Here is a 22852-nt window from a genome sequence, read left to right as displayed (position 1 = left end):
CTTTGAAGTGTATTTCCTACCATAAACGTCACATAGCGAAAGAAACCCTCTTCTAATAAAGTGTGATCTAAAATACTCTCCAATTAACACCTTATTAATCATTTGCAAACAAAGAGTAAGAATGTTCTATTTCACTAGTAGCCAAAATACTGTTTGCGCTTTCTGATATCTCTTTTTCATTTCATTTTTCATTTAATTTTCCATTTATTCATTTATTTGACAGTTTTTAAGAGGAGTTTTAAGAAAACTTGCCATATTTTTGTCGTTTATGAGTGAATTTACTGACACAATTTATGACAATTTAATATCCGCCTATTGTCACTATCAGACCCAGGTATCAGTTGGTTTCTCTGGCCTGTAACAACTTGGACAACTTTTATCATCTATAGATCTAGATTCACACCCCTAGAATCAATTACACAAACACACGCACATTCTAACGGAAAATATCGTTAAAACCGTACGAAATAACCATACTTTGCAATGCCATAATTGTATGATAAATCATACAATGTTAATGGAATTGTTGCAAATTGATGTAATTGAAAAACAATGCCACACAGAGAATATATCAAATGAAATCAAATCAGATCAATCAAATGAAACCACTTTTATTCGTTTTGGAAGTATTTTTTTTTTTTTGGGGGGGGGGAGTGAGAGAGTATACTGCTTGACAAGACAGTGTACTGTATTATGTTGTTACAACTTGGACTTTCAGATATTGAGGTATTTAGGTTCAGGGTACAAGTGTGTCAGAATTATCATCTCACTATCAGCTGTTTCAATTTGTTGCCCCTCCCCCGTCAAACAAAGAATAAGAAGACTGACGAGGAAATTATGACACGATATTTTCTATAGCCCTGTCATTCCTCTTTTATAATTCGCATCATGTTTTTCTTTCATACTTTGATGAGCTATAAAGTTGAGGTATAGACTCTCGGTTTTGGAATCCAATTCCACCCAAACCTTGTTCAAGTTGGAATTAGAAAGCAAGGTAAATTGAAAAAAAAAATGAATGGTAGAGAATTTATTGAAATTAAAGTTTGCAATTTCAATTTTTCACGTGCTTTCGCTGAAAAGGGATATTACAAGCAACATATAAGCAAATAATATGAGATGACAGCGAAGATTATGACACGGCGTCACAAGTTTCCCATTAACCAATGATAGCAATGAAATTTCACTAGATTCCCTTCTCTGCCATCTAGTCGGGAAGAACCAAAATGAAAAAAAAATGAAAGAGTATGATCCGAGTTGCAGTTGCAAATTAAACTTGAACGCAAAAATATATGATTTTTTTTTCTATTTCTCCGCATATACATACCAATGTGTGAGTCGCGTGTAGATAAAATTTTTACCTATTTAACATTGTTAATGGGTCTTGTCACTGACCAGTAAAACTGGTCAGTGACAAAATCTAACATTTCATAGCGTTCCTATCAACGTGATTACAATCTAATTGTTATGAAATGTACCTCATTCTACATTAAACGCGCCTTTTGTTATTGACTGCAACTGGATACAATGTGGAATTTCACCTTAAAGTTTCATCTTGTTTGTCACTGAAATTCGTAACACACAGTAAATAACGCTTAGAATGTGTAACTGCAGCGTATTTCTCTCATAGTAAGAACCAATCAATCCCCATTCTATCAATAAGACGAAACCAAATTCAAGGCCCAAGTTTCTTTATGCAAACTTGTCATGTATATACGTACACCAATGCAATAGTAATCTCATGACAAAATGGTACCCCCTTGTCTTCATCAGGAAAAAGCAAAGTTTCAACCTTTTTGAAGTATATCCTCCCAAATTGGAAAAGGTATGTACGTGAAGTAAACATGGCGTTTATGTATCAATTCAATTTGTTCAAAATGCTCTAAAAACAACGACATTGCATCGGCTCTAATGAGAACATTGATGCTGCAATCAAAGCAGCTTGAGTTTCATGCTGGGGAAACAAGGTGCCTCTTTTTTTCTCTCCTTTATCACCAAAAAAAAAAAAGAGAGAAAATTATCGGTCTGTTGTTTTTTTTTCAATTACTCTATGCTTGTCTGCAGACAACCTTTGGAGGAAGTCCTAAGGATTATTAGAAACTGTGCAGTCAATATATCTTTTCTACAAAATATTGGACTGGCATTTCAGGTTGATGCATTTACTGTCGTAAAGAGGGAAAAACTCTGTCCTGGTAGATTGTTACCTGTTTTTATTCTTGCCACGAAATGGAATAAACTGGTAAATCCTAGTCAGCCAAGAATTACTTGCATGTAAACATCGACAAAAGGACGAAAAGGCAGAACCGGCTACCATGCCATATCTGCGGATCTTTTCGATATTTTATCGTCTTATATAGACGGTAATTTGCATTATTAACACAAAACATAACAATTCAATCGCAGCCACTGCCTCTACTAGGGAAGTCAAATTTATGGAGAACATAAGGATTTTGCTGCTGGGCATATTTTTCCCCATAAGAAAATAGTGAAAACGATAAAAGAATTTGTAAAAAAAAAAGGTGAGATAGAGGAGGGAATGAAAATAAGACAGGCATAATTCATGACGGGATTTAGTTTGTCAAACCACCCTTTTCGACGATCCGTAGAAACAAAGAAGCGTCAAAAACGATGCCTATTTCTTTTATCTTGCTTTGTTTTTTTTTCCTGCAAGTGGAATTAGAGGCGAATGCTAAGACTGCAGCTTTTCTTCAAAGTAAAAAAAAAAATGCCTTCGCATGTCCGACAAGGCTGTTGACACGCGCAGCAGTGTCGACTCGAGTGCAAGTGTTGGACACGCACTCAAACAGTTACGATTGTTTCTCTGTACAAAGTAAAGTAGGGCGACATCTGGGCGGGCAAAATAAGAGGCCACCGCTAAAATTTAGTTTTTATTGTATGACAACCAGCATTAGGATGAACTACAACAACGACCGAAACAAAAAAAAAAATCTCTGCGAAAGGTTATCCTCGAGAGAAACTCGGAGCAACATTTACTCTCTGTCATGCATACACATACATGAAATATATTCACACATATACGTATGTACGCATATGTATACGTATATATATATATATATATATATATATATATATATATATATATATATATATATAATATAGGGAAGAGGCAATATCTCGGACAACTAGGTCATTCATAATCATGCTTTTACCCAAAAATAACTCCCAAATAAAAAATAAGAGTATCACGAAGAGAGGATGATTATTTCTCGGGTGACAACAATTTCGACCTATATCATTTCGACATGACACGGCCTGTTTCAATACTCTATCTATGTCTGTCTCATTCTCCACTCTCACACAATATTATTCTCGTCGAATGAAATGTCAATCTATAACATCACACCTCTAGAATATGCTCCTTCTAAAATCAGGTGGGGGATCAATATGCGCGAGCGTAAATCAAATGGGCCTAATTCATTTTTCCGCCTTTGATTGCTCGTGTGCACATCCCGCTACAAACTTTAGTAACCATGCGCGCCTGGAAATAAATGAAATATTTCTATGCGGGCATGATTCCCAGGAAATGTCACGCGAACCCAATCAACTCACTCTTCTTTTCCTAGAACTTCTCTCACCCGGTATAAGTAATCCTTAGCATCAATCGAGACATACTCGCCGCTCAGCAACCGCATGAATATTTCAATATAGCACATTGTTTGGTGCATCAATTGAGATGTTGCACGAGCGCGCTTAATCTACGCCACAAGCAGTTGGATGAATGTATTGGAATCAGCATATTTTAGTTGGAATAAAATTGAAAGTGGGATATGAGTGAGACACGATGTAGATTCTTATGATTGCTTTGCTCATGCCTGAATCAGTCTGTACGAAATGTCGTCAGCTGCAGTGCGCGTTTCCATCATACAAGGTTACATTGATGAGAAAGCTGAAGTATATAATGAACACATTCTCACTATATATCGCTTCAGTAAAAGGATTTCAAAGTACACGCACTTACTTCTTGTATAGCTCTAACCACTAGAAAATCAATTTCTACCTGTTTATGGCAGCGATTTTACTTTCTAAAAGAGCTGCAGACAACACTTTGTGTGTTTGTGTGTGTGCGGTGTTTGTTTGTTAAATGCACAGTAATTTGATCAGTATTATAAATAGTCCATTCCCGGTAAGAGGTTTAAGTTTAGATAAAAGTTGTGTCGTAAAACATGCAGGATAAAGTATCTCAGTGAGTAAAAAAACAACAACAAACAAACATTGAGAAAGAGCCATGCAATCAGGAAGATGACGAGGAAGAATAAAGATAATATTCAGCTTTGCATCACTGCTTTTAACACCTGTATGCACTTTGGGATCTTTTGCCACATAAAAAAATGCATGTGAGTTTGTGAAAGTAAATCTTCCTGTAAACGTTGAAAGTTAACCTCACATTCTCACATTGCTCATATTTTTCCTCAACTGCGAGGAGATTAGTCGCCCCTAGTGTTAAACTTCTAGCACTACTTATAGTTTAAGGACAAGTTCTCCATAATGTGTATATGTGAATTGAGTGAATGCTGCAAACATCAGTAGAACACATCAGTGAAAGTTTGAGGAAACTCGGACGATCCATTCAAAAGTTAGCAATTTTTAACGTTTCTGCGCAGTCACTGCTGGATGTAAGACTACAACTGATAATCATGTCACATGCGTAGAAAGATAATACAAGGAAAATATAAAGAAAATTCTACGAAATTCAATTAAAAATAAAAGAATATTCCCTACATTCCCTCGATTTGTTACTGACGCATATTAAGGGTAATAATCATCCCCCTGCCTTCTGAACAACTGAAAGAGGCAAATCAAGTGCTGTTTCATTTCGCGAGAAAAGTGACAGTATAAATGTTAAAAATTCTTTATATTTTATATGTACATCATATATGTATTATATATCATTTCAAATCATACGTTTTGTCAATACCGCGATGGCGATACCGATACATGTACTTCAAATATTCATTACTTATGAACGGATTATCCAACTTTCCTCAAACTTTCACTGATATGTTCCACTAATGATGCTATATTCTCTCAATCCTTATGCAGATTAAGGTAAACTTGTCCTTAATAATCGTCATCATATTTCTTTGAAAAAGCCAGGGACTTACGCATAAACTGATTCTTATCTCAAGCCTCGAAGACGTTTTCTCATTTGATTAGATTTACGATGAATATGAGGAGTTCCATCCTTCAAGTTCTACACCAACAAATTACAACTGTTCTTCCAAGAAAATTATAGGGATTAGTCTCCTATGGCAGGGCTTCACACTAACTTTTATTTTTGGTGGCCCAAAGGCAAACATCCCACCTTTTTTTTTGCCTATGGGCTTGCTTTTTTTTTCTTTTTTTTTTCTTCTTCATGTCATACTGATTAATGTATCCTAACATTAGAGCAACGTAACACTTCGTTCGATCTCAAGGTTGCGAATTATAACCGCAATTTGGACCGGCGAAAAAAGAACATTCACATATTTCGCGAAATGTGCATTCTTACCGATCTTTTGCCTCGTGTGAGCCCCCTCCCCGCCCCCCTTTCCTCCGACTAACCTTCAATTTAGACTTTCGTCGCGAAAATCGATATCGGTATCAAGCAGTGTGAAATCCACCTAGGATCCAAAAGATCTAAGAAAGCCACACGCGGCGGCGTCCCCGCCAAAGGTGATAAAGGACTCGTGCAAAGAACCAGACAAAGAAAGCGTTCTCGCTTTTATTATCATTTTATGTTAAATTGAATAACGGCTGGGGTTTTGGCTGATTGGTGGACAGGTTTGTGCTTGCGTCTCTCATCGCGACGGCTCTATACCAGTCTACCACCATTGACGAACACGTAAAATCGTGCTGAAGACTGCGATACCGAAATTACGGCGTCGGAATGGTGAATAGAGTTTCCCCGCTGGCATTGAACTTCATTTTTTTTTTTTTACCCACAGCCTTTTCATTCGTGGAAGCGGAAGAAGGGGGAGATATTCTGCCAAGCATTAGCCCCTCTATACCGTGGAGCACGAATGAGAATACACTTGCAGCAAACACGTAACAAAATGGGGGAAAAATCGCTATATGGGCAGATGGATGATGACCAAAATGGATTACGCAAAAGGCCAGTCTATCGGTCTGCAAAAACGGTTTGTGATATTCGGCAGACAATACGAGATAACTGTGTAAAAGCTTATGGAGTTAGCAGAACAATGATGCATCTCCCTCGCTCTCTTCCTTTCTCTATCGCGCCCCACCCCCTGCCTCTCTTTTTCTACGTAATGGGATGAACTTGCTTCGCTGCTCCTAGTGAATGCATAGTTAATTCTAATTGGCAATCCAGACTAGACGTTCACCATAACATAACCTTATACATACTAATTATGTTGGCAATAAAAAGCCAGAGAGATAATCACATTATATAGAAACCCTTTGATGTACGTCATAATCACTTGAAATCCGCAAGAAATTAAACGAATTCTTGTTGGAGCTATTCCAAGTATGTCAATGGCTCCTTAAATCGAACGCTTTCAAAGAAACCTCCTCCTCTTTATCTCTCTCTTTCCTTCCTTCGTTCAAAACTGTTCTGATTTTTGGCATAACTAAAACTTGAAGAGCACCGAGCGAAGATCATTGCAGAAAAAGTGGTTTCGCCTTTCTCTGAATTTCCGACGAAGTACGAAATTTCCTAAGTGCAGTCCATGCATTCTTACTTGAATTGTAATGTTTGGAATTCTTGTTCTGTCCTCTGAAGAATTTAAGGCTTTATTTTACGTCAATATACGTTTCACACTGCATTTGCATAATGTGAATCACGCAAATATTCTTGAGGATGTAAAGAAAATAATTTTGGAGTATAGAAGAGTTTTCAGGAGTTCTGGAGTTTAGCTCAGAGTTCTTGATTGGTTTATTAGTTTCTGAAGCTAAACAAGTTCATTAACAGTTCCACCTCAGACTGCAAAAAAAAAAGCGAAATAAAAGCTGCAACCAAAACAAATATTGGAACAAACACTGAAATGAAAGAGAAAATAAGGGAAGTCACATTAATTGTCCCGCGTTAAAATGCTGTTCAAAGATATGTTTCTACACAGTGACGTTTTACCCACTAATGATACTCATGGTCCAGATGATATGTTTGCCCGGATATGCTTGGTTGATATTACCTTTACAGCAATAATATGATTCAAAAGTCTTCCATGAATATAATGAGACCATATTACTATGTCCCACTTTATTTCACTTTTTATTATAATTATTACTACCATTCTAATCATCCTCCACGTCATTTATCATCATGGTTACAATTATCTGAGGGTTTTTCTTATTTTGTTGAACAATCGACAAGATGTTGCTTAACAGAACAGATCCATGAAGATCAAATTCAGTATGATCAACACAACCAACACGAAATACCACTGTGCTTTAATGCATGGTCATAAGTATAACAGTGACTTCAATAGCTTCGAGGCATCGACGTTGGACACATCACTGTTTGTCCAGTCATAATACAACTTTTCTTCTCCTTGATGTGAAGTGCAGTCCACCTTCTGGTGTGGTTACAGCTCGTTATTCCGAAGGTTCGTTATTCCGAAGGCTCTTTATTCCTAAGTTTCGTTATTCCGAAGGTTCATTGTTCCGAATTTCGTTTTCGAATTAACCAATCTTCGGAGTAACGAACCTTCGGAATAACGCCACAAATTTTCGGATTTATAGAACCCCTTTTCACTTTCGGATTAACGAACCTCGAGGTATAGGGAATTTGCGTGTTTCGGATTGACGACCCTTCGGAATAACGAACCTTCGGAATAGCGAACCTTCGGAGTAACGAACAGCACCCGTATTACGTACTTCGGCTGGTCAGTGTTGTGTATATACCTTTTCAGATGAGAAAGTCGGGTTTGTTTGGGATAAAGTACTTAAGCAACAGATCAGCGATTCAAAGCGACACCTAATCGAAAAATCAAATCATCTTATCTGCGCGTGACAACTGACTCCTGCCCTATCTACACGCTCAACTTGACACCTTGATATCACAATCCAGGTCATGTGGTTATGTCCGTATTATACAGAAGACACATCTCAATCCTTATGATTTTTTTCTTGAAAGGAAAAAAAATAACAACAATATGTTTGGTAATTGATATAGTAATAAGGGTATAATCAATATTTCCCCTCGAAGACATGAAGGAAAAAAAAGTAGTTTTCTTTCAAAAGGGTGAAAAGTCGACTCCATCTCTTGGATATCGAAAGAAAAGGGAGGTTCGCGCTGTCCTGGTAATGTGTCCATTACGCGATGACCTTTGGACATCCGGCTGGCCTACATATTATTGAAAAGCGGTATCACCAATCTGAATACATCAAAAGAACGCACTGTCTTCTGTCGCGGGAGGGAGGCGGACAATGGCGAACAATCCATAATGACGAAGGATGATGGTAAACTGTGACGCCCTTTTACGTCCGCATAAAAGTTGAAAGCTGAAACCGCCTTTTGTCCTGGCTATGCTCCAGGAGCACATACTGCCAGTGCCCTTGCACTTTCCCAGGATCTAGCATCGTTGAAGACTAGTTGATACTGATGATGAGCGGACAATTTGTCAGCAGCGAAACGTGCCAAAATGAGTGCAGCATAAAGGCGCATCTCCGCAAAGGGGTGATATTTGACTACGAAACTGTATGGTGGACGTTTGGATAGTTATCGATTCGGCCCATTGTGCGACCATCACAGCAAAAAAGATGGGATCGAGGCGTGTGGATTCCGTTTTGTCACAAATGGACAGATGGCCGCTGTGTTGGCGGATTTTCACACTTAAGCTTGTGTGTATACAAGTACCTGTTTGTGTGTGTGTTTGTGTGTGTGCGTGGCTGTGTCTCGGCGTATATATGCGTCACATTGGAGCTTAAGTCATTTTATTTTCCCTTTTCAAAATCAAAAGTATGTTTATATATTAGTTTGCATTACATTGTTTTTTGGCAATTATTGTATTTGAAAGAATCTATATGATATTGGAAATTACAATCGAATTTAATCACATTAAAATGAATAGACGTATGATCCACAGACAGGTCCTATTCCTGGAGAAAAGGGATTCGTGCCTGCCTGTTCGAACCAGTCTTTCTCTTTCATGAATATTCAGGCTTCATCGATTGGAAACTTTGTTACCAGGAGATCATCATTCTGCACTGTCCAAGCCCAAAACGAAAAATTAGAGTAGGGAGAGTGGACGTTTTTTCAAAAGGTCAGGTTGCACAATTTCACTGTAGTTTCAAAACCCTTCTGCTATATACAATTCTTAAATAAAAACTGATTGCTTCATGGCTTTTGTTGATATTTGTGACGATTTGTGTGTGTGTGTGTGTGTGTGTGTGTGCATTACCATTTTTTGTAAGAGTACCAGGAAGCCTGCCCGAGGTCTGCTCAACAACCAATGCATGAAATTGGATTCGAGAACTGAAATGTAGCATCAAGGAACAGGTGACTCTAATAGTTCGTTACTGTGACCTTGTTGGGAGAAAGAGATAGATAGAAAGAGAGAGGGGTATATCTATCACATAGATTCATTCGCAAAACGGCCTATTGTTTGGGTGCCATCGGCCATTTCTGGGAGCGAATAAAAGTGGTGCAATATATAATTTTTATTTTGAACCAAAGTTCTATAAATCTGAAGAAGTGTCTTACGCGAAAAAAAAACCAGTCATGAGAGATTGTGTGTCATTCATGGCGAAATGCTCTAAGAATATTGTCACTTCGAGGATCTGCTCAATATTTGTTTTGATGCCACTACCAACTTATTCAACGGTCGCGCTCCGATCAAATTCAGAGAACAACATTGCTTTAAAAGAGACAATACATTTCTTACTATTCAATGGTACAGGGCTACTGATGTCTAAGATAATCCCACGGGAAAGACAGATAAAACATTACTTTATCATACAGATTTCAGGGATAGAAATTTATCACAGCTTGATGTATGTTCAAGTATGCATACGTTGCAAATGACGGAAATGAAACTGAAGACATCATTACTGGCAATGAGGATATCCACGGAATAGACACCATTTTCGCCAGTGTTAATTAAGTACGTTGGTCGCTGCTGGCATTCGGGGCAAGGAAACACAGTATCTTATTCACGCTTCATTCTGTGAAGTGAATTCACTCGAGGTAACACGGTAACCTTGGATCTTGCTGGTGAAATAATAAGTCTGTTTGTTTGTTTTCCTTTTGTTTTCTATGCGATCATTAAATGAGTGCACATGTGTTGTTGACCCACGCTAACCAGGGTCAGGATGTAACAAGGTGTAAAACCATCAGAACGTGTTTCCGCACGTGTTTTGTCATATTCCAAGACGTTTTGGGCAATATATTCCCGCAGCAGGAGGTGCGAAAGTATAGAAACTAATAAGATGAATGACAGATTGCTCACAGTAGCTTGTGAAGCATGGCATTGAAGGGGTTGCGAGTGAAAAAAAGAAGGAAAGACAGAAGTTGAGTGAATGTAAAGCGAATAAAACGAAAATATAAATGGACGAGAAAATCTATTTCCTATTTCCTAATAGGTGTGGAAAAAAACGTGATGATCTCTGTTCTAGCAACAGGGTGAGAAGAATCTGTCCAGTCATAACCCACACAGTAACAGTTTTATGTCTGGCCGTAGTCATAGCCAAACGGCTGCCATCAATTCACTTCGGGAGGGGGGGGGGGGGGAACAGACCAAAAAATGGAAACCTGGGGAAAAACGAGAACAGACCTGATCTGAATCGCAATAATGGGGTTATTATCAGCCGTATTGGGTGACACTGACGGACCTCCTCCGTGGAACGACCGGGAGAGTAATTGGTTCTTTGGTTAGGACACGTCAGAATGATAGATGGAATATTACTCCTGCCTACGCAGAGAGAAAGGAAAAATGCTACATCTTTTTCCTTCTCTTTTCTCTCTCTCTCGTCAAATGCAAAACGTTTAAACTCTTCTAGCCACGGATTTTTAGATCTTCTTTGAAATTAAAGTCCATGCCATGAAAACAGTCCAATATATATGATTATATATTAACTGAAGCAGTTTCCTCACTGTGACAAGATCAAGTTACCTCGCTGATATTTAGACATTTAAATCTAATTAACTTACCTTCGTGGCCAAAACCCTAGTCTTTTCGATGGTAAATATGCATTAATATTGATTCCATATCCTGCCAGTTTTTTCCGGTACATAAATATCAAAGATTACCTTCATTGCATCTTTTAAAAATATGATTTTACTTCATATTTTACTTGATTTTATTTCATATTCTGGATAGCAATGCATCAGAGTCAAAGTATATTTTTCTTATAAAAACGTATCCTGTCTGGATTTGAAAGAAACGACAGAAAATAAAAATATAAGATATGTGCACAGATACCCCGGTTTACTTCTTCAACCGTAACCATAGTAACGGGGTATTTCTCGACATCTCTACAAACTTCCATTGCACAGCTCCCTACTTTCCCTCGAAATTCGTGGTTCGTTTCATCCACACTCTCGGTGAATTTAGAAAAAAATATCGAAAGATATGAACTAAAATCTGTTCATATCTACTGTTTGCATTCCCTCTCGTTCTCTCTCTCCCATTTTTTCTCTCTCTCTGACTTCTTCTCCCTCTCTTTCTCTTTCGTGTCGTCTGCTTTTCTGACCATATTCAATGTATCATAACGGAAATGTTTCTAAAGAGTTGATTAATTCATCACTGTGACTGCAAACGCAACTGATGAAAACGACATATGTATAGGTCCGCATTTTATTCTGTTTCTTAATAAAGCCCTTTTGCCGGAGTCCACGTCAATGGCGAAATCATATTCAATTCAGTCGACAAAATAGCCATTGCTGGAAAAGACGAGTTGCATGATACAAATTGAACTTGTGGTGAAAACATCACAGCGAACGAACACAGAATATCACTTCCTAAACTTAATATGTCGCTGATATTTTTTTTTTTCAGAATGAATACGAGTATGTTGGTGAAGCTCCTTTGATATTTTCCCTTTTCATTACTTTACATCTGTCACCCTGTCGCGTTTCTTGACCATCGATTAAAAGCACGCACAAGCACCCACAAACCCACACTATCACTTGGACATAGCATATTGCCTCTGAATCAGATACTCAAATATGCACCACCCGCTGAGTTCTGACATTCAACAAGACAAGCCATGCAGTCTCTCCATTTTTCCAGATTCCATTTTCCAGATTCCAAGGAAAATCTCTCATCTGATCTACTCACCTATCAATGTCCATATTCTTCTACATTTTTTTTTCTCTAAATGTGCGAAACTGATTTTCAGAATCTAAAACACTAACGGAATGCAACTAACTCCGAGTTCAAGGAAATTAATTTCCTGTTAGCCAACACATTTCCTTGATTGCATTGCACGAGCTTGGTTTTCCTTGCTCGCTATCCCTCCCTCTCTCTCTCTTTTCTTCCTTATGTTCTTATCACAACTCCTTTACGCCCACCAGGTGGTGATCTGACGTAGGTACAAACGTAGCTTCCCGTTAATTTGGTGTCATTTTATGAAAAATTTTGCTCCAATCCCGGATGGTTCCCTCTCTTTCCAGCTTTTGCTTTTGCACTTTGCAGCAAACACGGCTCGAAAAAAATGACAACAACAAACAAACAAGAAGTGATGTGTCAGTAACTGAGCAACAGGTGCATTGCTATACACCCTTGTTCGTCCGTTGAAGTAGATTTTCTGCAGAGATTCGAACTCCTGGTTAATTCGAGAAGAATGCACGTCTAAACTTTTACAGGGCCGGCGCACTGTTTTCAAAAGTGTGGGGGCCCACTTCCGGGTTTCATGAGCTAACAAGCAAAAAAAAAAAAAAGAAATAAATAAAAAAGGTCCTCAGTGCATCTCTCCCCGTCCACTTCCGGGTTTCTTCAGCTGACAAGCAAAAAAAAAGGTCCTCAGCTCATTCTCTCCCCTCCCATTTTAGTGGCACTTACGTACTTCCGGGTTGAAAAAAGTGTGGGGCCCAAAGTGATGACACCTTATGTATTCCTTTATATGGTGCACAAAAAGTGTGGGGGCCCGAGCCCCCATGGCTGTGCCGCCCCTGTTTTAAATGTGTGCAGTTGCGTATTATACGTCCAATCATGTACCACACTGGTATAATAAGGAAACAAAAAAGGTGAAAATGAAATGACCTTTGACTTATTTATACTTTTGGATTTGAGTCCGTCACATGTCCCTGTCATTCTCTCCGTCGAAATAGATATAGCCAATGAAGCTGATTGGGCGATTTCAAAATCGATATCATTTCCGATATAATCCGGCAGGATTTCTCTATTGGGAATGATTTCTATCGGCCGTCCCGATAATGACTCTGTATCGATTGCTTGATTCGATACGACGGCATTCCGCGAGGACGAAAATAGCCCATGCGTGATTCAGAATCCTCTATCTGGCGTGTCACGTGCCCGCATCGCCTGCTTTGAACCCGTGAACACGTACATAGCATACAATAGATCCTTCTACCACTGGTCTGAATGGCATGAGATCTCGATGGCAATCACTTTAGCCGCCAATTATCGACAAACACATAAGGTAGAATAGACTAATGCAAATCCAAGGTGAAGTATTACGTAAGAGATATCTTAGATAATACGTGTGTGTGTATGTGTGTGTGTGTGTGTGCGTGTGTGCGTGTGTGTGTGTGTGTGTGTGTGTCTTTGACTTCTCGCTCACCTAAGCTGTCAATCATGACAGTCATCTCTAGCCAATATTCAGCAATACACTTCCCTCTATCGCGCTATACACAATTATCGTATTTTCTTTTCTAATTCTCATCACCTTCTCAACTCTATTATTTTCTTTCTTATTTCTAAGAATAGTAGGTAGGTCTGCAAAGTTCTTTCTTCTGTGTGCTCTCGTGGTACCCCACCCACATTCTTTTTTGCCAAGGGAAATAACAGAACATATTTGTTCTCTTTGTGTTTCTTATAAAATCCCCTACAAACAAGATGACGACTGATTTGCTCTCCAGCTATACGTGTAATGCATGCGTCTACGTGTTCCTTCTTTCTTCTTCTGGTTTCTTTAGTAATCGTCTTCGAATTAACATATTGCATAATAACAAATACATCTTTCATGAACTGCAGTCTCTGAAAGCTACAGTGTAGTTCGATGAAATTTGGAAAAGTCGATTTTAAAAAGATTAATCCATAAAAGTCATCGTGACAGTCTTATGTAAAATATGGACCTTTCTAGTGATAAAGGGAGTCTGTGTTAGATATGAACTGAGTGTAACAGTGGAAACTGACATATCTATGATCAGAAATTTCTATTTTATTTTGTAATCCGTCAGTTCGATCACTAGATACAGTTTGCGGTCATCTTGACACAAACCCTTAACTGGGGCGGGGGGGGGGGGGAGGGGTACAGGGGGTGCGAAGGAACTCCCCATTATACCCCTCTCCAGCTGACGAGCAGGGTCCGCTTGAACAAAGTTCATATTTTTATGCAACAGTGAAATGATAATTTGTTTGTGTATTTTAACCAATAAAAAATGACAACATCACAGTAACGTGCTTCACACAAAATCGGAAGTCTGCTAATCTCGAAACACTCCCATAGACTCCTAGACTTCAAGGTTTTTCATGTGCAGATTTTTTTTTTCTTTTTTTCAATGAAATCACCTTGGCATGAATCTTTCGTAAATACAAGATCTGCGTTTCAATAGCAATGAAGCGGGGCGGCAAGTCACATTGTAATACAAAATGATGTATCAATACATGTGTGTTTGTATGTATGTACATAATACAGAGAGATAAATAGCGGTAAAAAACAAACAAACAAACAAACAAACAAACAAACAAACAAACAAACAAACAAACTTCTGTCCGAACCTTCGCATCGATGCGCCCCAGATGATGATCAAAGGAGAGTTCATGCTAATTTGATGAAAACCTAGGATCATCATTCTGTGGTGTTTTTTTTTTCTAGTTTGCATTTTCTTCTCACGCAACTGTAGTAACGCGCCATTCTTTCTATCTCTCCGTAAAAAAATAGTTGCAAAGTCCAACGTGACCTTTTTTTTTCTCTCTCTCTCTCTCCTCCTTGTTTTATCCACGAGAAGATTCAGAAGTTTGAAGGCATTCCCCTGATTTGAGTTAGTGGAACTCATATTCTTTTTTTCGTGTCATTTCTTACTAGCAATTGTAGACTGCGACCAGATATTGAAAGTATTGAGGGATTTCAAGTAATAGGGTAACTGACCTGGATTAACATTTAGCATCCCATTTTGCAAAGGGACCTCAAGAAAGATCCACGTGACCCAAATAAAGACATTATCTAAGTCTTCATAAAACCTTTCAAAAATTTTGTTTCCCCATTTACACTAATATCCTCAGACGATATGTATGTATATATATATATATATATATATATATATATATATGTGTGTGTGTGTGTGTGTGTGTGTCTGTGTGTGTGTATGTGTGTGTGTGTGTGTTTACTGCAGACTGTCCTGAAAAACTGCCGACTTCCATTTCCGCTTTGCTACATTATTTCGTTAATGTTGGGGATCTGACTTTTATAGAACTTCCTCTTGCTGTCACATTTCTTTCCAAAGTTTTGATGACACAAACCGCGTGGGCAACTAAATCATCCTTCTCGGTCATTTGCGGACATTCTGCTCCCTCGCTCCGCCCTCCAATCTTCCAGTTACACTTCCCTGATATTATATATGCATTAAAGTGGTAACTATCTGCTTAGTTACTGATACATTCCAAAATACACTTACCACGCTAAAATTATCGAGTAATTGGGCTTCTACAAAGACTGAAAAACGAGCTTGGTTTAGTCGGAGAAACTGAAATCACACAACATATAGGAACTAATAAAAGAGAATATAACACGCTTCTCTGTGGAACAAAAGTTCAGTTTAAAGCCTATTTTGATGTTCATAGCAACATTTTCTTAATCCAACGCGGGAACTGTGCGAATATGTCATACTGAGATGAGGAATGTGCGGTCGCATGAAAAAGTATTCTTTGTTCTATAATAAATGGGAGCAGATACTCTTGGACTTGCCGCCGTCGCAGTATTTCGAAATCGTGCCTCCGTGAAAACGATCACAGAACTATTTCACTCTCTGTTGGATCAGATAGAGCATGAATAATTCATGTATTCTTTCACGTGTTAATATCCCATTAGATCTCAATCGATCATATGATTGTGAGGTAACGTGCAAGCCAAGCGGCTGCCCTTTATTTCACTGGAAAGTTCTCATTGGTGTAGGAGTTTCAAGCGTTTGTTTTTTCTTAATTTCCTCGTGCACATATTATTCCATAGTGTGTATTTCTACGGCGAAGTATGTATTTCACCCCATACACTCGTTATGGTGTCCCTTGATCATCACCTTTCACTGACCACCGTTGTTTGTTAAGAACCCCATGGGGTACCGACTGCTTTAAATGGGATGCACATTCGCTTTAAATAAGAGAATGACTAGATAAATGCTTACATAGATAAATACATAGATTTCCAACAGAAAAAATAAAGATGAACTAACTTAGGTAAGAAACATATAGCCAAGAAATCAAAATTAAGGTTAAGGTTAAGGTTATTTAGGGAGTTTGAACTTTTTTCACTTTCCTACTCTATGGTCTTTCTAAAGTGTAAATTTTTTTTCTCTCTCCGTCTTCATATTCTTGGTCATATCTTAACGTAGACAATTTTGCTTGACTATAGGCGTTATCCACGGTTTTGGTCAAGTTTTACGCAATAGCATTTCAGCTTTTAAAACAACGACAATAGAAAAACCGGATGCAAACTGTCTCTCTTCTGGTTTGATATCCATTTGAATATCAGCATGATGAAGTACGTTTGATGGCGTCCTGTTTCATTTTGTTGTGATACATGTTGGTTTACAAGTTGGTAAACCATGGACATACTTCCTCATGCATCAGTGCTCATGGAGCTGACAACCGTAGGGGGAAAACTCATGGAGTGTATGGACGATGTTTCACTCACGCCTAATTGCATTTTGGTGATTTAGCGATAGTTGAAGTGTTTATGACTGTGTTTACTGTGGTTCTCAAACTCCCATTCCTCCTTACTATCTCCTCCTTTCTCTTTCTTTATACTAACTTTCCCACTTCTCCCTCCTCTCCTATACATCTCAATCTTTCTCTCTCGCTCCCTATCCCTTTCCGCAACCTCCTAAATGGCTGCGGGGAAAACCCCTCTTTTTATTCTTAGTACAACATGCGGCGACCTTTTCTTATCTTAACTTTGGTGCATGTTCCTGTGATGTCACAAGAAAGTGAATGCCTTTAAGATATAAAGTCCTGCCGATTTCGCGTGGCGTCAAACAAAAGAGAGCATTGCGTCTCACAAGTTAAAGCCGCAGGTTGGAGTGATTGGCATATAGAGAAATCCAGGATAAGGAATTGGTTTTCTCTCTCTCTAACTCTAAAGAGTTCATTGTCCTTAGATGATGATGGTAACAGAGTTGCCAACTCCAATTTCTCCCACCCTGTCGCTAAAATACGACAGCGTGCTCCCCCTTCAAGCCTTGGGTGAAAGACACGAGTATAATATGTCTTTCCGTGACTGCCTTCATGCGGTTTGGATAGGACAGCGTTACGAAATTGACCAGGCAGTTGGAAAGTACTTGGTCTTTGGTTTGCGATTCATGTATGCATGAGGAGTCATGAAACAATTCTTTGTGCGGTCTCCTCGTGAGCCCACACGTTGATGCGCCTTTTCTTTTTATCTTAATACCACCCTGTATAAATATATCCCCCTTTTGCGTCATTCTCATCTATTCATTTGCCACTTGCTTCGATCATCTCGTTAGCACTGTCAGTGCACGCATCGATAATTAAATCAACAACTAAACATGGATCCATGAATGGTCCAGAATAGTGTGGTCTCTTGTTTTGAGGGCAAATTGGTTCTATATTGCGTGCAATATCGTACACGCCACACTTTATCGTCCAATTATGATATTAAATAGTTCTAAGACGACACATTGTAGTGCCCTTTACAGATCTCCCAAGGAATACAAGGTAGCAATCGTGGTCATCGTAATGAAGGGCCAGTTATGTGCCTCTTGATAATGTTAGACGTGGGATCGATTCATGGCTTCAACGTTGCTGCTGATTTTGTTTGCATAATTGAATCAACTTGGATCAACAAAACTTGGCGTGGGCTAATACAGTGATTTGGTGCGATTTGCGATAGTTGTAGAAAATTTGAATTGATAGAAAGATCGCAAATGCCGGAAACAGGGCATCAAAATCTCGCCTACTGTTGATGGAATAATTCAACTTGTTTAATTTGCTGTCTTCTGAATACTTAACGATCTTGTGAGTTTTATAATCATACAATTACAACACTCTTGGGTACGTCGCCTGGATACAAAGGCGGCCTGGATTTGTCAGAAACCTCAGTTTGTGATGTACCATTGCGATGGCGTATAGGTACATGAAAAAAAAAATTAATGCAAACTAAGTAAAATATGGTGTTTTCTATTGTAACAGCCAACAGCGCCTCCTCCAAACATTGCGACGTTCTAGGCATTTTTTTTTTTTTGGTTTAAGAGAAATGGTTCAACGTACGGTGTAATCATTCCGTGCACTGTTTATTTATCTGCCTCCTCACCAAAATCCGTGGATTTCGTCGGTGAACGACGTCCCTAAAATTTTCGGATTTGTTAGTCTGTCATCCATTGCGATTAAGATTCCGGTAGATCTTTTAAAAGTAAGTGCCAACATACACTCTTTTTTTATGGATATCACTCTATTGTACATTGTTGTCAACCGTGACAGATAATTAGATATAATATGAATAACAATGGTTGTTAAAGTTAACAATTCCGCATCTGACATAAAACAGAAACAGTAACAGAGCAATGTCTGTTTCTGGTCAAAAGGTAATTGTTCCTATAACCTGAAAAAAAAAAAAACCCTTTCGAGATAGGTCGCGCATGCGCATCTTTCAAGGATGATAAATGAAAATGACAAGAAAAATATTAGATGAAATTTGATCTTTCAGGCTCTCCTATGCACATACCTTTTTCTTTCTTCCTTTTTTTTTTTCAGGTCACTAGCTGGTGCGTGACACCAAACAAAGAGTCTTTGTCTGGCTAAAGGAAGGAATAAAACTTGTTTGGAGAGACGGAAGCTGGGTATTGTAGAGCTATACACTGGTCTTACAGAGCGACCTTAGTTTTGTGTCCAAGGCAGGCCGGAACTTAGCAACCCCACTGCCTCCTGACTACCAACATCATGTAAAATTCAGGGCGCCAAATATTATTTCAGGGCTCCAAAAGCAGCTCTTTTTAACGCAGCAAATATATATTGTATCATTAATTTGTTACATATCGTTGTGAAAAAAAAAATACTTGCAACGGATTTTTTTGTTTTTAGTGGGAATGTTCATTCAGTTCTGAGTGACATCAATATTTAAAACACCTGACCCATTTGAAAGGGAACATTTGATCAAGTTCAAATCCTTCGTCACGAGTTTGCTTTCCGATATATGATCATTTTACAACCGATTCGAGTATCTCTGTCTCACAACATCGATAACATTATAACCTCGTCCAAAAAGTCAGACAGAAGCAAAAAAAAAAAAAAAAGAGAGAAAGCAACAATAACGACGGATCAAGACACACCAATACAGTGCACTCCCGTTATAACGAACAGGGTTATAACGAAATTCCGGTTACAACGAAGTAAAGATTCAGGTCGCACCGTTATCCACTGTATGTATTTTTCATCGCTTATTGATTTGTTCGGTTATAACGAAATTTCGATAATTGTTATAACGAAAAAAAAAAACTGCCGGTCCCGAGGTTTCGTTATAACGGTATCAAACTGTAAAAAATTAAAACATGAACTAAAGAAATAAAACAAGGAGGTGAAGCAACTGGAATAAAGAGTAAATATACATGGTTCCACAGCACACGGCAGACCTAGCAGATCACCGTTCAGCTTAATTATATTGAAGTAGATTTACGGGTGCACATCTCATGACGAAGCAAGTCAGAGCAAAAAGGTCATTTATATGAAGAAGATAAACTAATAAAAAGTCGCATCTCGCAACTCTACAGGTTCCTGTTTTACAATGCCTTCCAATTTCGGCTTACACCATCTCCTCACTGTACTTGCTATGATTGAAAAGTCAAACCATAGACAAATCATCTTCTTTTTTTTTTTTTTTGCTTTTTCTTTAAAAAAAATAGAATGTTTTTTCTGCTTTGCCTTTCTGATGTTAAACAAAAATACAACCAGATAGTAGTTTTATCTAAGACTTCACATCGGCTACCCAGTTACCAAAAGGGGTCTTATCGGTGTACAGTTGTATTACAATCGTAGGATTGTGGTTTGGTAACGAGGGAGCTAGTGTCATTTTTAGTACATGATGGTGGCAGAAGTTGAATGGACTTGATTTTACCATCCCATCTCTCTTTAATCTGTTTTCAAATTTGCAGTTCACGGAAGCCCCTTCTCGAACTTGTCCATTATTTTTGATGCAGTTTCTCTTCCGTCAATCTAGGCTAGAATTTTACGTGGTGTAAATTCCACTCCAAATCATGAGAGACAAGCTTTTGATTCCTACATAAAAGTGAAAACATGGATAAATGAAAAAAACAGAGTTCATCTACAAACGAATCCAGATGTTTTATCTAAAATCGCAAGAGACTTCTATTTCCAAAGGCATTATAACAAGCAAACAAGTTCCTGCAGCTTAAAGGGTAAAATTTGTGAAGATGGTAGAACACTTTTTAAGTGAATCCTGTACCTTCTTGACAAAATTCCACTTTTTTTTTTGCTCTCTTGTTATACTCCTAATTATAGACACACTTCATCAGAATAGAACTAACAAGTAAATTGGAGAAGTTTTTTATCAAGTACGTCCAGATATAGACAGAATGCACTTATATCTAGTTGCATAGCCGTGGAACATCTTGAACTATTTTAATCATTTTCTCACCCGTTTGACAAAACTTGTATCCGACAATGGTGATGGGAAATCTCTCTTGCTGTGTAGAGTCCACCGCGACCTCTGCTGGCTACTTCCCCCGGGCCATCTGGGCGAGGCGATCACTAACACCGCGCTTGTCAAAAATACGGAGACGGCAAAAATCCAAGTGTAGCCTCGCATATTGCTTTAAACAAAAGAAAAAAATAAAAAAAGCTCGAATTTCCTCTTTTATCCTCGTCACAGACTGCTTTATCGTCCAATAACCAGTTCCTTTATATTAGTGCGTGACTTCTGGGCTAAAATAAAGGTGTCTGTTGCGTTGAAAGAGGTGTGTTTGGCTCCAAGCTCCGTGAAAGCTTCCGACGGCGCCACTTTCTGTCTAGTTTGTGTTCTCTTCCGTGTTTCAATTTGATCTGTTGGTAGTGGTGGCGCGAAACGCGCGTCGACGCACACAGAACCGTCTGCTAGTGATCAGTGCTACAGCGTAAGCTGACCGGGGTGGTGAGCGAGCATGGAACATCACAAGGGAAATTCTTAATAGAATGTCAGTTGCCGACGGTTTCTTTCATCGAGTCTTTCTCAGCGTTGTCATTCGTGGAAACAAAGCGTATAGGCAGAGGAGCGTTGTGGAGAAGGAACACTCAGCATGGCGTTGTGAGATAATAGACTTTCAAACTCAACGGCAACTTGGAATAAATGAACAGAAAAGGTTTCAAAGATGAAATGCGACTTTGTGTTGGCACAAAATGTAAAATTTAAAGCAGTTTTTCTTTCTTCCGGATTCTTTTCTTGTACGGCACTCAAGCAAACTTAATGGTCGGGGATTTCTGTGTAAGTGCTTTCACCTGAAAACCTATCCCTAGAATGACGAGAATTTACGTCTGTTTTTCTATTTTACATAGCCCCTTGCAAGCTCATTATCATCATTGTTCTAACAGGGCATTGCCTTGTCTTTCAATAAGGCTGACTGCTGTCACTTTTGTTTCATCTTTTCGCATCTTAGCTACGTCGCGATCAACCGTGTCGTCATGGTAACACCGCATGACGTCACAAATAGGGGCGGAGACTGACAAAACGTAGCGAGCACCAGCGAGTAAAGTTTGAAAGGTGTGGGTGGCTGGGAGAGAGAGAGAGAGAGAGAGAGAGAGAGAGAGAGTCGATTCCGTGCATGCAAAACTTGTGCAGTGGTAATACATTGGAGATGGGCTTCCGTGATGGAAAAAAAAAGTCAGTCATGAGATGTAGGCCTATACATGCTTAACCCGGTGATGACGAGTCCTGAGTATATTCGAGCAAGTGTCTATGGGAAATGCGTGTTATAGCAAAATCAGCCGGTCCTCAATGGGTTAATCAGGATGGCACACAGCAATCATCTTTGCTTAAGCCTGTTCGTTTCTACTTTTAAATTCATTTGATGGTGACAATGATGATGATGACGATGATAATGATGATGATGATGATGATGATGATGATGATGATATCTGCATAACTGCATAGTGTGTAGTATTTGATAATGAAGCCAAGTTCTGCAATGCGCATAGAGCAAAACATTTTTTCACATCATAGTTCTTTCTCCCGAGTGAACAAGACACATTTCTCAATGACAAGGCCTCAGGGACATAACTCTTTACTGCAAATATATAAATGAATAAACAAATAGATAGATAGATAGATAGATAAATAAATAAATAAATAAATAAATTAATTAATTAATAAATGAATAAATATATATATATACAAATACATAAATAAGTAAATAAATATATGAATTAGTAAATAGATGAATAAATACAACTAACTAAATAAATAAATAAGAAAAAATAAAAATTCCTGGAACCAAACTTCGTCTTAGATGCAATTGAATTAAATAGTATGAGAGGAATCAAATTATGCGCCGCAC

The 22852-nt window shown here is 38.5% G+C and overlaps 1 long non-coding RNA gene across 1 annotated transcript in view; it reads right to left on the bottom strand.

The window, feature by feature from the left end:
* Positions 1 to 21421, bottom strand: part of LOC139727434 (uncharacterized) — a 74549-nt gene extending 53128 nt beyond the window's left edge. Inside the window, exon 1 of the long non-coding RNA XR_011710753.1 lies at positions 20962 to 21421. This is a non-coding gene — a long non-coding RNA (uncharacterized lncRNA). The remainder of the gene's footprint in view (positions 1 to 20961) is intronic.
* Positions 21422 to 22852: the final 1431 nt, after the last annotated feature.

This window comes from Diadema antillarum, unplaced genomic scaffold, assembly GCF_040938485.1.
Source record: "Diadema antillarum isolate AM-2024a unplaced genomic scaffold, OU_Dant_1.0 seq00000131_RagTag, whole genome shotgun sequence".
NCBI classification, from domain to species: Eukaryota; Metazoa; Echinodermata; class Echinoidea; order Diadematoida; family Diadematidae; genus Diadema; species Diadema antillarum.
Note: the sequence above shows the minus strand (reverse complement) of the source record. Positions and strands in the feature narration are given on the sequence as shown.